The sequence below is a fragment of the Sinocyclocheilus anshuiensis genome, unplaced genomic scaffold, assembly GCF_001515605.1.
Source record: "Sinocyclocheilus anshuiensis isolate Anshui unplaced genomic scaffold, SAMN03320099.WGS_v1.1 scaffold1451, whole genome shotgun sequence".
NCBI lineage: Eukaryota > Metazoa > Chordata > Actinopteri > Cypriniformes > Cyprinidae > Sinocyclocheilus > Sinocyclocheilus anshuiensis.
Genome location: NW_015538060.1, coordinates 515,640 through 521,491, shown reverse-complemented (window position 1 = coordinate 521,491; position 5,852 = coordinate 515,640).

Here is a 5,852-nt window from a genome sequence, read left to right as displayed (position 1 = left end):
AGACCAAGAAGAGGCCTTTACTCATATTTGGTATGATAACGGTCATTCTAAAAAAAAAAAAAAAAACTTCATGAGGTTCACCGTAACCCTACCTCAAACCCATCCTCTTACAAGCACAGTGTTACCAATGTTCATTTGCGAGTGAGATATTTCTTTCCACATACAATATAATGTAATAAAATTGTAACATTCTGTTTAGTTAGTTTCATTATCATGAACTTTTAGTTTTACAAGTTTCCTGTCTTCCTTTGTTCAGTTTTCCCGCCACTATTGTGTTAGAAACTCCCTTTAGTTCGTTATCACTGTTTATCTCAAGGCTCTGTGGAATACTTGATTCTGATTGGTCAGTCGCGACATTCCGATGTATGCTATCCCTCGATTACAACCGGTAAAAGCTAATAACCCAGGCTCATCCGGGTAACTGAAGTCGGCGCTATACTCTTGCCAGTAACAGTTTTTTCTTGGTGGAAGCTTTGCGTTTGTTTAGTTAATAAAATATTAAAACTCGATTCAAAACTGTGTACGATTATTTAATTATGTCATCCTGGTATTGCGGACTCGCTCTCTTGTTTCATACAAACGCAGCTGCTGCCATTTTGCTTAGATTGTTCTGTACGCTTTAATGGATTATAAGATAACTAACAAACTAACATTTTCGTCTTAAATCTTTTATCGCCATAAATATTTATGTGATGAAATGTTGTGTAATAAGAGGTGTGACTGCACCGTATCCCTTAAATGTTCGTCTAGTTTGAACTTGCCGCTTGCTCGCAACTGCTGTGTTCACGGAAGCTTTGCGTTCAAATATTTCAACTCAAATCAATATTTCGTGTCTAATTATTTACTTATGTGGCAAGTAGCCGTGTAATAAGCGGGATAATGTACATTCAGCTGGATTTATCGCTGAATAACCCCCTTCGGGGTGAGGCATTTATTCTGCGATAACAACCGGCTGGATGTACATTATCCCTTAGGTATTTAAGTTCCTCTTTGTTCACCTTTCAGTTGTCTGGTATTGTTTGTGCATTGCACTCTGTCTCGTGTGTTGGTTTACCCATATCTTCTTTGTTGTTGGGACTTAATTAAATAAAATAGACTTTTTGTTATCATCTTCATCTGCCTGAGATCGTGACAAAAATATTGTTCAACTCACATTTTGCCAGTTACTTTGTCTGTTTTTGCTCCACCAACACAAATATTTCCAAACAAAGTCTGTTTTGCATTGCCATGAAACACTCACTGCTAGTAGAGTTTGGTTGCTGAATGAATCAGTTAGATTAATGATTCACTGACTCACTCATGAAAGCATCGTCTCATTTCGAAGTCTGTGTAAGCTGGAAGTCACATTTCTCGATCTCGTACGTCATTGAGGACTTTTGAAAGCCTTTTGAAGCCTCTGATATGAGACCAGCATTCGAAAAGCAACGATTATAAAATCGTCACATTCTTTGTGAGATGACTGAATTGTGGCCACATTTTATTAATCTATTCCCTCATTTTAGCTAAATTATAGCCATGTTGTAGTACTAATTCATTCCCTCATTTTAAGTAACACAACTTTGATTTCAAGTAATCTTGTTTGTTGAAATCAAACACCTACAGTAAGTAGCGTAATGTTACCGGTTTGATTACTTATACAACATTGTCTGAACGGTGGGCAATGAAACACCTTAATGGTAAGAACTTGGAGAAATCAAGTCAAAACCAGTCTTAAAGGGTTAGTTCACCCAAAAATTAAAATTAGCCCATGAATTACTCACCCTCAAGGCATCCTAGGTGTATATGACTTTCTTCTTTCAGACGAATCCAGTCGGAGTTATATTAAAAATTGTCTTTGATCTTTCAAGCTGTTTAATGCCACTCAGCGGGTGTTGCATTGCTTCAGTCCAAAAGAACTGAAATAAAAACCGCCCATCCCTAAAAAAAGTGTCTCACATGGCTCTGGGGGGTGAACAAAGGCCTTCTGTAGCGAATCGATGCGTTTTTGTAAGAAAAATATTCATATTCAAAATGTAATAATCACTTTAATGTAGCTTGTGCCAACAGTTGTACACGGAAGCAGCTCCGGGTGGATGACGTATAAGGTCGGCTTGAGACGGCGAGTCTCGTGAAAACCGACATTTGTTTACAGGAGCAAAGGAAGCAAAGTTTCCTTACTTTAGCAAAGGAAAACCAGTCTCCTCTCGGCTTATATCGAAATCCTCTGACATTCTCCTTTACAAATCCTCGTTTTGTACTTATAATTCTTGACCATTGTTTTGTTTTGATCTCTCCACTGCGTTTCCGCGTGCGTCACTTCTGAGCGGCGCATGTGCAAAGCCGACGTCTTACGTCATTCCCCCGGAACTGCTTCTGTGTACAACTGTTGGTGCAAGCTAGATTCAAGTGATTATTACGTTTTGAATATGGATATTTTTCTTAAAAAAACGCATCGATTCGCTACAGAAGGCCTTTGTTCACCCCCCGGAGCCGTGTGAGACATTTTTTTTATGGATGGGCGATTTTTATTTCAGTTCTTTTGGACTGAAGCAATGCAACACCCGCTGAGTGGCATTAAACAGCTTGAAAGATCAAAGACAATTTTTTATATAACTGATTCAGACTGGATTCGTCTGAAAGAAGAAAGTCATATACACCTAGGATGCCTTGAGGGTGAGTAAAACGCAGTCTAATTTTCATTTTTGGGTGAACTAGCCCTTTAAGTCGCTGGGGTAAATTTGTAGCAATAGCCAAAAATACATTGTATGGGTCAAAATTATTTAGTTATTATTTTTAATTATTAAGGAAAGATCATGTTCCATGAAGATATTTTTTAAGTTTCCTACTGTAAATATATTAAAACTTACTTTTTGATTAGTAATATGCATTGCTAAGAACTTAATTTGGACAACTTTAAAGGCGATTTTCTCAGTATTTCGATTTTTTTGCACCCTCAGATTCCAGATTTTCAAATAGTTGTATCTCGGGCCAAATATTGTCCTATCCTAACAAACCATACACCAATGGAAAGCTTATTTATTCAGCTTTCAGATGATGTATAAATCTAAATTTCGAAAAATTTACCATTATGACTGGTTTTGTGGTCCAGGGTCATATCTGATTTTTAATGGAACTTAAAGGGATAGCTCACTCAAAAATGTGACACAATTGTGTCATAATTTACTCACCCTCATGTCATTCCAAACCTGTAAGACTATATCTTCGAAACACAAATTACCATATTTTTAATGAAACATGAAATGTGTCTGTCCCTCCACTAAAAGTCAAGGTAACCAAAACGTAGAAGATCCAAAAAGGCATTGTAAAACTAATCCATATGAATCTAGCGGTACAGAGATGTGATTGCTTTATATGATAAACAGAATTTAGGCTTTTAATTACATCTAAACAATGATCAACACATACATATAATGCATCACGTATGGTAAACATGGATACTCGTGCAAACAAACCTCTTTTGTTCTCGCGAATCTCGGATGTAAGATTCCATGTTTACCAAATGTAATGTGCCCTATATACTGTATGTGTGGCTTTAATACTACTTCTGTAAATATGTTTTTTCTCAGAAACCATCTCACAGTTTAGAGAGTTTGCATGGATATGCCCTATTTGTGAAAACCAAGGTTTTTGCGTCATGCTTGTTTGGTTTTCCCTTGCAGAGGGGGGAAAAATCTCTGCATCAGAATTAAAAGTGTGCCACTATTGAGTCTCGGATGAGACACCCGCCGTTTGCGTCAATAGGACTGCATTTGTGTTTCGTTTGCGTGAGTGAGTCATCTTATAATAGCTTCAAAACAAAGTACGGGGGAGCTGACCTAAATTGTTAGATATCATGCCTTAGTGTGTCTACAGCCATGTTTACACAAATAAAATATCCAAGCTTCCTCACGTAGGTGTATGCATGCTTGTTTGTATCCAAGTACTATGTAACACAATGCATTCATGCTCTTGACACTATCTTGACCTTTTTCTTCAGTGCAGAGGCCTGAAGCCTGGAGCGTAAGTGTGTGTGGTAAACAGTAATGCTACGAGACATTTCCTAGGCAGGTCAGACCTGGCCGCGCGCGCTGATGGAAGTGTCAAAGCAAATATGTCACAGACGTACAGCAGGCCCCATTTCCCATCCACTCCTATTCTTCTTCAAAGGAACGGATAGAGAGCTGAAGGCCAAAGAGGAACTCACTGACTAATAACATGTTAAGATGATGTCAGTATCAACTATTCATCAGTGGCTTTTAAGGACTCGTGAGCCGTTGGGTAAATGTGACTTCGAAGATGTTCTTTACTGTAAACATTATTTTAATCAGTTTTTTTATCAAATTTTGGCTGTGTAATCAAGCGCACGAAGAAGGATAGAGTTAAAAAAGGAGTTTTTAAAATCACAAATCCAGGAGAATATCCATAAACAAAGTCTCAAATGCTCAGCAACGTAACTTCCAAATAATAGCAGACGATGAACTTAAGGAAACAGAGGACTTAAATACAGGGGAGAATGCAATCAGGGAGAAGCAGAACAGGTGCGTGGAACTAATTAACAAATGAAAAACCATAGGAACAAACGAGGGAACACAGGCTGGAAAGCAGAGAAACCAAAACAGAAGTGTGACAAACAACACATTCTCTCTCTCTTTTTTTTCTTTGATAATTGGTACAAACCCCTGCAGTATTTCTGACATTTTAATCTAATTTTCTATACTATTTAGTTAAGGTAACTTAAACCAGTTCACTGGATTTTGAATCCAAAATAGAGGTTGTTGTTCTTAGCTTTTTTTAAAGGTGCATTTGTTCTTTAGTTAGCATTAGCATGTTCTTCAGGGACTTACCACAGACGATGCACTAGCATATAGACGTGGTTCAGCATTATTGTCTCTGAGTTTTATGTCAGTTACATTTATACTAGTGAGTTTTACAGAGCAGTCTACTCGATAATAATCAATACCCTTACCTGTCCAACAAAATAGAAGGGAATTTAGCATCACTACTCAGGATTTTCTCCATCTTCCAACATAATTAAAACACATTTTATAGGAAATTATTAGCCTATGGCTGCAGTCTTCGTCACATGTGAGTGTACGCCACTTAGAAAACACTAACTTATTTCTTAATGAGTAAACTTCGCACCAAAATACTGAAAGCATGTACATTTCTATAGGCCAAATTTAAAATGTTCAATTCAAAACAGCATATTCAGTCATTCTAGAGATCGAAATCAGGTGTTGGTAGCTTCTTTCGCTTGTCTTTTTGTCTCTCATTCTCCTTTTTCTTGTCTCTCAGGGGAGCTGAAGCAGTTCTTAGTGATCTTTGACAAATTTATTCAGCAAAAATAGAGCAGTGCTGATATTACCATGGTATGATGAAAGAGTTGTTTGTGATGAAATATAGAGACGGAAAGAAACAAGATAGCGAATTAGGACATGCTGATTGACCGGTCGGGCCAGATATTAATTGAATCTGCTCATCATGGCAGGAAAAGCAATTAACTGCGGAAACAGACAGGCAGCTTCTAATGAGAGCAGGTGTGCGAGAGCTGATTGTATTGAGCTGAAATAATCTGCATATGGTTTGCTTTATCATCATATATATTCCAAGGCACAAGGATAGAAACAAGTTGTGTATTAAAGGGGTCATATGATGCTGCTAAAAAGAACATTATTTTGTGTATTTGGTGTAATGAAATGTGTTTATGCGGTTTAAGGTAAAAAAAACACACTATTTTCCACATACTGTACATTATTGTTTCTCCTCTATGCCCGCCTTTCTGAAACGCGTCGATTTTTACAAAGCTCATCGGTCTGAAAAGCGAGGTGTGCTGTGATTGGCCAGCTATCCAGTGCATTGTGATTGGCCGAAAA